The sequence below is a fragment of the Urtica dioica genome, chromosome 12, assembly GCF_054948205.1.
Source record: "Urtica dioica subsp. dioica isolate 48M chromosome 12, U.dioica_male_clone48M_v1_H2, whole genome shotgun sequence".
Lineage (NCBI taxonomy): Eukaryota > Viridiplantae > Streptophyta > Magnoliopsida > Rosales > Urticaceae > Urtica > Urtica dioica.
In genome coordinates this window covers 8731981-8743552 of record NC_142767.1, presented here as the reverse complement: position 1 = coordinate 8743552, position 11572 = coordinate 8731981, and the positions used below count along the sequence as shown (strand labels likewise).

Sequence of the window (11572 nt, the reverse complement as noted above, 5' to 3'; positions counted from 1 at the left end):
TTACGTGAAGAAGGGAAAAGAAGAGAGTAGAAGATAGAAGAAGATAAGAGAAAAAGAAAGAATGGTTTATTTAATTACTAACTCTACTTTTCCTCCATCTTCTAAAATCAACCCCACTCTCACGTTTTTATTTCCAAACAACTCCAAAAACGTTACAATCACGTCCTTGTCACAAAATTTTGTGACTAAAACCCGTACTCGCTCGAACTTTTAATTAAGTTATTCAAACTGAGACTTTCCTCGTTCGTTCTTGATTAATTTAAATATATTTAAGGTTTCTCGAAAATAATTCTCATCCTTGAGAATTTATTTCTTAAATTAAATTCCGGCATATTTCTTCGGAAATAATTTATTATTCGAGACGAACTCGATAAATCCTTTATTTATTCCGAGATTTTTCATTACCTTAAAATAATTTAAATTAACTCGCTAAACTTCAACGTCCATAATTTATTCAAGAACTTACTTGTAACACACGAAAGCTCATTTATTAACCGTAAACTACAAACGGCGAGATTCAAAAGTTTATCCCTTACAATAATTAATCATGAGCATACTTCTTTTCATGTTGCAGAGCAGCTTTGATGGAGCACGAAAGTATGTCGATGAGCTTGCCAAACAATGACAGATTCAATCCCGAGTTGTAGAGAAGCTCATGCACCAGTTAAAGATCTAATATCTCCGCTAGTTTTATTAATTTCATTTATTGGATTTTTTTATCGAACATGGTGATGTGTCAGAATATAATCCAAGTTTTCTAGATTGTAGCATTTCATGGCTATTTCAGATATTATGAATCTTATCTTTTTGTTTCATTATTTATAAACACATGGTTGTGTCATTAAATATTTCTCTCTTATTTATGGAATACCTTTATGATATTGATTATGCATGAGTATTTTTTTTTCCTAGAGTTGAATACTATAGAATATGAAGGAATTGAATTACCGTTCTTATTGCGCATAATTATATTTTCTAAGTTATATCTCTGTTAGAAATATAATTAGGATTTATTGCTTTCTTTATTTCTTATACTGAATGTATTTAATTGTTAAGAACTATTTAGAGCATTGATTGCGTCTAAAATAATCATTACCTTATATCGACAATGATCTATGCGAGTAAGAGATAATAAGGAGACACAACGATAAAGTTAGTATTGATGATAAAAATTGATTGAGTGGGAACATCCTTAGATGGAATCTAGCCACTATAGTTCAAATTATTGAGTGGAAGCATTCTTAACTGGAACCTAGCCACTATTAATGAATGGGAGGATCCTTAAATAGAACATAACCACTATAGTTCAAATTATTGAGTGAGAGCGTCTTTAACTGGAATCTAACCACTATTGTTCAATGATTAAGTGGGAGTGTCCTTACCTGAAATCTGGCCACTATTGTTCAATAACTAAATAGCAACATCCTTAACAGTACTCAAGCCATTATTTGAAGTGGCATCCTTAATTGGAACATAGCTACTATTACTCGATAATTTGAGTGGGAGCATAGTTAATAGTTACCTTACAACAATGTCAATAATCGAGTGAAAGCATCCTTGGCTGTATCCTTGTCACTATCATCAATGAAATCTTTCCTTGAATTGAAAGACTTGATTGTGAAGTATCACAAAAGTGTTGGAATTGATCTAGGGTTAAGAAAAGATTTAACGCTTCGAGCATGCAGCGGAAAATAAAAAATTTCTTTTAAACAAGCACTACTACAAATTCACATTTCTGGTGCGGAAGGGTATTAGGTGCGACATGTCGCACCTAAGCACATATTAGGTGCGACATGTCGCACCGAAAACTCATCCAGATGACTAAAAATTTAGCTAATGTTTAGTGATATTCGGTGCGACTTTGTCACACCTAATATTAAATTGTCGCACCAAATACCTTTAGGTGCGACGCTGTCGCACCTAATAGTTTCAAAATTTAAAGTTCTCAAGCAAATCCCCCCGAAATTTTTTCGATCTGGGATTTCATATTTGGTGCAACAGTGTCACACCCAATAGTTTTAGTGGTTATAAAAACCTAAAAGCCTTCTTCTCCTTCCTCGCCCGACCTTCTCCTCTTTGCCCAGCCCGTCCTCCTCTCTCGAAGCTGTCCCTTCTCCCCTCCGCCTCACGTTCCTCGCCACCCAATCCGACGCCGACACCTCGCCTGCCATGTCATACACCTCGAAATCCTCGCTCATCTTCGAGTACTCATCCTCGAACCATCGCGCCGCGTGCCTCCTCTGATCCTCCGCCCGAAATCCCCTCCGCCCGAAATCCCCGAGCGAGCCCTCGGCGACCAGCCCTCTCTCTCTCTCTCTCTCTCTCTATCTCTCTCTCTCTCTCTCTCTTTCTCCGATGACCAGCCCCCTCCGATACGTCCCTCTCTCTCTCTCTCTCTCTCTCTCTCTCTCTCTCTCTCTCTCTCTCTCTCTCTTTCTCTCTCTCTCTCTCTGTCTGTCTCACCCTCTCTCTCAATTAATCTCACCTCACTCCTTATCTCTGCTTCGACACCCCCGATCAGCGAGGCCGTCCCCCCGTCCGCGTATTGCCCTTGTCCCCCGCCGCCGCCTCACCTGCCCCTGCCCGTCCTCGGCCCAGTCCCGACCCGCTGCCGCTAAACCGCCCTCGGCCCAGCCCCAGCGTTATCAACCTTAACCCCCGACACCGTGTTACCTCGCCGTTGAAGGTTAGTGACAATTTTTATATAATTGTTATTTAGATTGAAATTAAAATTGAATTTGAAATGGATATATGTTGAAATTGGAATGTTGATTTAAATGGTTGAAATTAAAATGGATATATGTTGAAATTGGAATGTTGAGTTAAATTGTTATATGTTGAAATTAGAATGTTGAGTTGAATTGGAATGTTGAAATGGATATTCGTCTGTTAATTAGTTTTATGGACATATGCTGAGTTTAATTGTTCGTTTAGTTGCAATTTGTTGAAAATTTGATTAATTAGTTAATTAGTATTATATTTAGTTAGATTAATTAGTAATATATATGAATATATTTTAAAATGAATTAGTAACATGTTAAATTTAATGTAAACATATTGAAAATTTATTGCGACCAAGTCAATATTTTAGGAGAAACTCTGTCGAATTTTCGGTAGAATAATACGTATTTGTCAAAAAATTAACTCTTTCAATAATATAACGAATTCTAACCATTTTCCAAAATTAATACATGTCTTTCACAATTTCCCTTTCACTCTTACAAATTCGCTCTCGAATCTTTCAAATATTAACGATTCACTCTCAATTTCCTAACAATTCATCACTCTTAATTTCATAACAATTCACTCTAAATTTCAAATATTAACGATTCACTCTCAATTTCCTAATCATTCATTTTTACCTATCAATTTCCTAACAATTCACTCTTACAAAATGAATTCTAACGATTCATTTTTATCTCTCAATTTCCACTCTCATTCAGCGGAATGTCAAATCCAAGTAGAGATTGGATTACCGAGAACAATCGGTTGAGTTTGCAATATAAAACAGGGGTTAACGAGTTTATCCGCCTTGCAAGCAGACTCCCGAAAGAAAACAGTTAATATCGTTGTCTTTGTAAGTCTTGCAAAAACATGAGATGGCAGGACATCGGGGTCGTAAAGAATCACCTTTTGAACAAGGGGTTTACCCCGGAATATACCGAATGGTATCATCACGGCGAACGTAGAGACTTATTCGTCGAGTTGGAAGCAGAATTGTACCTTGGATGCAAAGGGTTTTCGTCTTTGTCGCTCCTGGTTTCGTTGATGCACATCAAAGTCACGAACCAGGACGAACAAGTCGTTTACAGAATTATTGCAGCTCTTGAGGAAGTCTCATCCAATTGGTAACCGAATTCCGGAAAAACACTACGAGGCTAAGGCGAAGCTGAAGAGTTTTGGCATGGGATACGATATGATAGACGCGTGCATCAAAGATTGTGTGTTATTTCGAAAATATCTCGAGAAAGCTTAATTGTGCCCAATTTGCAATGAGAGCAGATGGAAGCCAACCGGGAAGAATGTATCACAAAAGATATTACGATACTTTCCCTTGAAAGATCGATTGAAGCGATTGTACGTTTCTCGACACACGTCGCTTGAGATGCAGTGGCACGAACGAGATCGCGTAAAAGAAGAAGGCATTTTGCGACATTCTACGCACGTTCCAAAACCGAATAGGAAACCTGATCAAGAGTACCATTCCAGTCGACCTCCCAGACTGGAATCACGTGCCTGCTTAGAGTGTGGCGACTCTTATGAGCTCGATTCATAATGAGTACCGCTTCGTTTACGCTCATCTTGACACTGGCGAGCTTGTGTCAGCAGATCCTATTCGCAACGAGATTGATATGACTATCATTCGCGATGCGAAGAGGATGCGCTGTGGCCAGAAGTCGAGATTGTCGCAACTCTTCTTCAAGACGTTTTGTGGGAGTAATGATCTTGCTAAAAACGAAACTCCCGAAGGCTATAACCAGGAAGCTTGGTTGAAGGCAATAGAGACGTTCGCCTCGCCGGAGCATAAGGTATGACTTGAACTTCCGAGGGTTATTTAAATTTCTTAATATTGAACTTAACGAATTTATGTCTCGCAGATGAAGTCTGTCCGCAACCGGGAAAATTCGAAGAAGAAGAAGAAGACGAAGGCGAGACAAGGGTCGCTTAATTTTTCTGGTCATCGCTCGAGGAACGTAAGTCGCTTAATATTAAGATGCAATATATATGTGATTCATATTTTAACGTTGAAAAATTACAGCGAAAGGAAGATGGGAGTATGGCTCGGTTTTAGCGATATGGTCTGAAAAACATCATGACGCTAAGGGATCGTGGACGACGGACTTCGCGAAGTCGCAATTTGTAAGTTATTTTTTATTTACTATATTAATTGCTTAAATTATTCTTATCTGATAAGTATTTGTGGTTTTTTTGTGAAGGATCAAATCACCGCCCAGACGATAGATATTTTGTGACAAGCGGAGGAGCAAAACACCATGATCTCCCAAGAAGATGCAGAGATGTACGTGATGAGTGATGTTTTGGGAGTACGCATAGACTGGAAAGTCGGGATAGGACCTTCGATCCCAAGGTCATCGTTAGGTGTTGTCCAAGCGCTAGATAGAGGCTCGTCAAGTTCGTCATCTCAGACCGATCCATTGGTTGCCGAGATGCGAGCTCAGATGGATGCCCAACAAGCTGAGCTGCAGGAGATGCGGCAATAGATCGCCTTCCTCACCCAGATGCACAACCAGCCTCCCACGACTCCCCAACCTCCGTCTGCACCGCAACCACTACTACAAATACAGTTTTTCGGTGCGGATGACTTTTGGGTGCGACTTTTCGCACCTAAATGTCGCACCAAAAATTACTTTCGGGTGCGACTTTTCCCACCCAAAAGTCACTGAAGTAACAAAAAAAATTCGCTGATTTTTTTTAAATTTGGGTGCGAAAAGTCGCACCCAAAAGTTCATCATACCTTTGGGTGCGACAAAGTCGCACCCAAAAGTCCAAAATATTTCGTCTAAAAAATTAGCGGGATTTTGTTCCCTCTTATTTCACTTTTAAAAAATTAGAAAAGAAAAGAAAAGGAAAGAAAGAAAGAAAGGAAAGAAAAGAAAGAAGAGAGAAAGGGAAAGAGAGAGACCAAGAGAAGGAGAGAGAGAGAGAGAGCCGAGAGAAGGAGAGAGAGGAAGAGAGAGAGAGAGAGAGCCGAGAGAAGGAGAGAGAGGAAGAGAGAGCGAGAGAGAGGAAGAGAGCGAGAGAGTGAGACAGATTCGAGCTCGCGGAGGAAGAGGTCGACCGACAGCAAGCCACCGAGACCCATTGACCGAGAAGAGATGAGCCACCGCGCTCCGCCGAGGACACCGGACCGAGGGGAGAGGCGCCGACGAAGGAGGGAGAGAACGCCGAGAAGACGTGATCTCACAATCAAGGTGAGATGTTTCTTCCCCGATTTTGAGATTCGATTCTAGGGTTTTGGAACTTGAATTTGGGGGTTTTCGGTTTGAAACGAGATTGATGATTTTCATATGTTTTGGAGTGTTTTTGGTGCTTGTTCATGTTGAGGAATTGGTTTCGGTTTTTGAATCTTGAAGGATTTATTTTGGATTTTTTTATCTGGCCGTGTGTTTAGAAGAGTTTAGCTAAAGATTTTAAGTTGAACATTAGACGTTCTTTTTGCTGTTTTGGCCGAGATTATTTGTTTGCTTGATATTTGAGTCTGGGTTTTGATTTGGAGATTTGTTACGTGGTTGGGTTAAACTCGCTGGTGGATGTTTTCTCTCGTGCTATCTGTTTGGTCTGATTGAGCTTCATTGGTTGTTTCTGGTCGTGTGTGTGTATATGTATACATGTTTGAGTTTGATATGAAGCTGAGATTGATGTAGTTTATTTAGCTTGTAAATAAAATTGGTTTCATATTTGATGTTATTGTTCGGATTCGTAAATGGTCGTTAAGTTTGGTCTTATTGTGAGTTGGTTGTCGAGAGTCTCGGCTTGGTTTAGGTAGGCTGAACAAGGCTCGGGGAAGCGGCACGGGACGGCGAGGAGGCTATCCGAAGATTGGCGAAGGTGCTGCGCAAGCGACAACAAAACGGGGCAGGTTGTCCGACAACTACACTGGTCTCCAAGGCTTCCTCGTGTTCAATGCCGTTGGCGGAGGCACCGGATCGGGGCTCAGCTCGCTGCTCTTGGAGCGCTTGTCCGTTGATTACGGGAAAAAGTCGAAACTCGGTTTCTCCATCTATCCTTCTCCTCAGGTGATTATTATTGTGTTAGATTCTTAAGGTACAATTAGTCATTTTATTTACTTAGTAATGTTAGTTATTTGACTTAGGTTAGGATTTCAATTCAGAATGCTAATAAGAAGGGAAAAAAAATCAAGAAAACATATAAGAAAATATTATTACCGATTTGATCTAAATAAATATATATATATATATATATCTATATATATATATAGATATAGTTTATATATATATATATATAGATATAGTTAGTAGTGGGCATTAATGTGATAGATTTTTAGTAGTGTTAGTTAACGATTTTTCGTTAACAGTCGTAGTAGAGAAGTATAATTATATATGACATATGCAAGAAGTCGCTGGATATCGAAGATAATCTCCTCCCTCACGACCTCGCTGAGGTTCGACGGAGCGATCAACGTGGACATCACAGAGTTCCAGACGAACCTGGTCCCGTACCCGCTAATCCACTTCATGCTCTCGTCGTACGCTCCGGTGATCTCGGCCGCCAAGGCCTACCACGAGCAACTGTCAGTCCCCGAGATCACGAGCGCCGTGTTCGAGCCCTCCAGCATGACGGCAAAGTGCGACCCCTCGTCGATTGGTAATTATCAAAACTCTTTTTTTTTCTTCTTTTTTTTTTCGAGATGGACCAGTTTTTATTTTTCTAAACAAGAATGAGTAGAGTCTTTCACCTTTTAATTTGTTCCAATACATATACGAAGGTAATTTTCATGTGTCATTCGCAATTATGCTCGTGATTCTGCGTTGTCGATAGCGACACACACAGATTTGCGAAAGGAAAACCCGGTTTTTTCAAGAAGAGAATGAACAAGAACTCTTTAAATTTACGCTAGTTTTTTTTATTATTTTATAAATAAGCATAATTTTTTTAATTGTATCATCAATTACACCAAATATAAGAATTAACATGAAATACTTTTTACATTACGTGTGAGGATTGCAAAGCGTCATTTACTTTTTATTTTTATTTTTTGTGTTACTAAACAAGACATAAGATAGTAATAATTTCGTGTCTGATTGCAATTTCAATCTTTTTATGCTCTTTTTTTTCGTATAGTTCTTTTTATTAAAACAATTTCATATTTATATTTCATATTTATATCTTCAATTTTAAGCAAAAACTCTTAAAATTGCAATTTTCAGGTGCCCGACGGGTTTCAAGTGCGGTATAAACTACCAGCCACCATCGGTGGTGCCAGGTGGCGATCTTGCGAAGGTGCAGCGAGCGGTGTGTATGATCACGAGCGCCGTGTTCAAGCCCTCCAGCATGATGGCAAAGTGCGACCCCAGGCACGGGAAGTCGCCGCTTCTCCGAGTGGTATTTTACTTCTTTTTTGTGTGTAGGTGTATTTGTGTGTATGTTCTGTGTGGGTGTATTTGTGTTTGTGTGTGTATGTTTTGAGATACGAAATAGGAATTGAAGTCACTTTTAAATTAGCTGACATCCAACATACTTTCAATAAATATGTTTTACTATTTTTAACGTCAAATTTTAAACAAGCGCCATCTAAAGTACTATTTTTTTTACTCAACAATGACTATGGGGTGCGAAAAGTCGCACCCAAAATTTGGCGGGTAGAGCTTTGGGTGCGACTTTTCGCACCCAAAAGTCAATAATACCCACCAATATGGTGTTTTTGGGTGCGAAAAGTTGCACCCAAAAGTCATGACTTTCGGGTGCGACTTTTCCCACCTAAGACTTTTAGGTGCGGACTTTCGGGTGCGGAAAAGTCGCACCCAAAATCGCACCCAAAGATATCTTTCGGTGCGAAACTTGACTTTTAGGTGCGAAAAATGTCGCACCCAAAAGTCTTTTTTGTCCTAGTGAACCAGGTGGCACAGATCAACAGACGCCAGGTTCCACGCCGGGTTCTACGCCTGGTTCTATGGATTTCTTGCGAGACCGTCCTTACAGAAGCGGCGGAACGAGCGGCAGCGCGTCAGGAAGCGGTGGACGAGGACGAGGAAACGGTTCCCGAAGTTCTGGCAACTTATTCGGTAGAGGGAATTCTACTATCAATAAGTTTTATATGAAAAAAAATTAGGAATTAACTTTTTCGTTTTTGTTCGACTATATTTGTATATTTAATTAAGAATTTTATTTTCATAATATTATTTATAATTTAAAATTTTGTTAATTAATTTTTATTTAATTATAGATGAATTTTGATTTAATTTTTTAATTCTAATTTTGCATATTTTTTTTAATTAAAATAACCTATTCGGTGCGACATGTCGAACCGAATATAATGACGGGAAGATTATTAGGTGCGACTTATTTGCACCCGATATGAAATCACCCACCAATTTCAAGATTTTTGGCAGCAAAACAACTTGGGCATTAGGTGCGACATGTCGCACCTGAAAGTGTCACACCTAATATGGATACCTTTAGGTGCGACATGTCGCACCTAATACCTTTAGCGATGGACTTTTAGGTGCGACATTGTCGCACCTAAAGTCGCACCTGATAAACTATTATGTGCGACTTTTGAGGCATTTGGTGCGACAATCGTCGCACCGGATGCGTATATTTGTCCTAGTGAAGTAAAATGATTTTACGAACCTAGACAAAGAGCAAACACATGTTAATATTAAAACTATCTAAAAGCGATTACACGATTACTAACCTTTGTGAAGCTTGAACGTTGAGAAGCCTTAGGAAGGTTGAAACGCTCGTCTCCCCACGCAGCTCGTCTTTCTTCGTTCTTCGGTAACTCGAATAACCACAAAAGTTTCTATCACATAAATCACTCGAGATAAGAAGGAATTACTGTGTGGGCATTTTTAAACACGACAAATCAAGAACAAGTCTAAGAGTCGAAGAGCTAATGAAACTTTTGCTTTCTCTCTTGCTTGGTCGCCCACCTTGTTTTCCTTGTAGAGGAAATTTGTTTCTTCTTTTTCTCTTGGCAAGTATCTTCATACATTAATGCACAAAATAATTTATCTCTTTCTCCTTTATTTAGACGTGTAGCATGCATCTAGAAGGAGCTTCTAGATGTTTCTTCATTTGTTCATGACAACATAAAAAAAGCCCATTAAGAATTTTCAAGTAAAATTTCATGAAATGAAATTAATCCTCAAGGCCCAAATTCCTTAACTTGGACGAGTGATATTTGTCATAATATGACAATGTTAAAAATTTATTGACATTCATTTCGTCATATGTCCAAAAATACAAAATTACCTTTTAGATAATTTTCGTAAAACTTGTCTAGCTCTTGTTTTGACTTAGCTTCTAGTTTAACTAATCCTACTCAATATAATTTGTGACACTGACCTCTTGGATCCAAATGAACAAAGCTTGAACTAAAATACTTGGACTCAAAAGTTCAGAAACTTTTTCCAAGTTTAGCTTAATGTCAACTGACTCCACTAAAGAGTTGACACTGAGAATCTCTCGGTTCAAATGAATTTATTTTCTACTAAAGAATTCAACTTGATTGTGATGAGTGGATCCACTGAATATTATCTATGTTTACCCTTCATGAATATCATCAGCTAGTCGGAATTTACAAAATTACCATTTTACCCTTCTAGCTGTTATTTCCTCAACTCCTTTGTCGCTTGTGAATAAGTTAGAAACAATGTATTGACGAGGAGCTAACAAGTCACATTGTTTCATCCAAAAGAGTCATGACTCAATTTGGACATTGGCCAGTTTTTTTATTCACATTCCAAGGAACAAAGCATGAGGTGATATACATTGCATTTCAGCAATCTTGTACATGAATTCCATATCTATGAGATCTTCACAAAGTTACTCATGACATCTTCATAACTTAGTACTTCACCAATAGGTCCTGTTCAGAATCACATAGTGAATCTGAACTCTGACTTTATCAAATGAGAATACGTAAGCTATGAAATGACATGTCTCATTTCAGGTTGAGGTAAGCATGATGCGATTCATATGTAGTGACTTCGAGACATAAGAGGTTAAATGGTTTGTTCTTATTCTGTCTCTAGAAGTGCACTGGTCAATTCAGTACCTTCAGAATATACCTAGAAGAACTATAGAGTCTATAACTCTCAATGTCCCATAACCAGACATCATAGATTCTCCTAACAAAGATATTGAGATCAATAGTCATTTGATCCTTAGATTGCAAATATATTGTTTTAAGCAAACCATGAAGAGTTTGTTCATGCAAATCTACATTTGTCTCTTCATATGTTGTTAGGTTTGTTTATGAACTAAAGACTAAGGTTTTATCATAATGCTTCAGACAAGGAAGAATGAATGAACATTTCAACTTTTATTAATAAATAAGCAGTTACAAGCAAGAGTCTTCGTGAGACTATATTACATCAAATGTATACAAATAGACACTACTACTCTTCTTGTGGGCACCATTGACAACAGATTCCAGAACCGATTGACTGTGCACACTTTCGTAGTAAATACATACAAAAAAATCTTTTCGTTGTGGATGTAACGGTGCTTAGGGCTTATATGTATCAAGAAGGGTATAACGGAGTAATTGACCTTTCTCGATATGAGTTGAACCTGGAGGATTGAAATCATGTACTGACTATATCAGTGAACTCTCTTACGATGAGTAAAATATAATTCTAGTAATAAGAATAGTGCAGTCTTGGATTATTTTGTGGTATATCCCCAAGATTGACGAATCGATTAAATTAGAGAAATGACTGCTTCGTCTACTTAATCGGATTTGTAGGAGCTTATGTTAATTGAATTTTAATTGGGCCTTGTGCACATTGTAAAATTCAAAATTCCTAGGCCCAATACTAGTAATTGAGCGCCTACTTTAGGGTTTAAATACCAAATATTCTCT

The 11572-nt window shown here is 38.4% G+C and overlaps 1 pseudogene; it reads left to right on the top strand.

Annotated features, from left to right (window-relative positions):
• The first annotated feature begins 4994 nt into the window (after positions 1–4994).
• On the top strand, positions 4995–8205 carry LOC149378942 (tubulin alpha-2 chain-like; annotated as a pseudogene).
• Positions 8206–11572: the final 3367 nt, after the last annotated feature.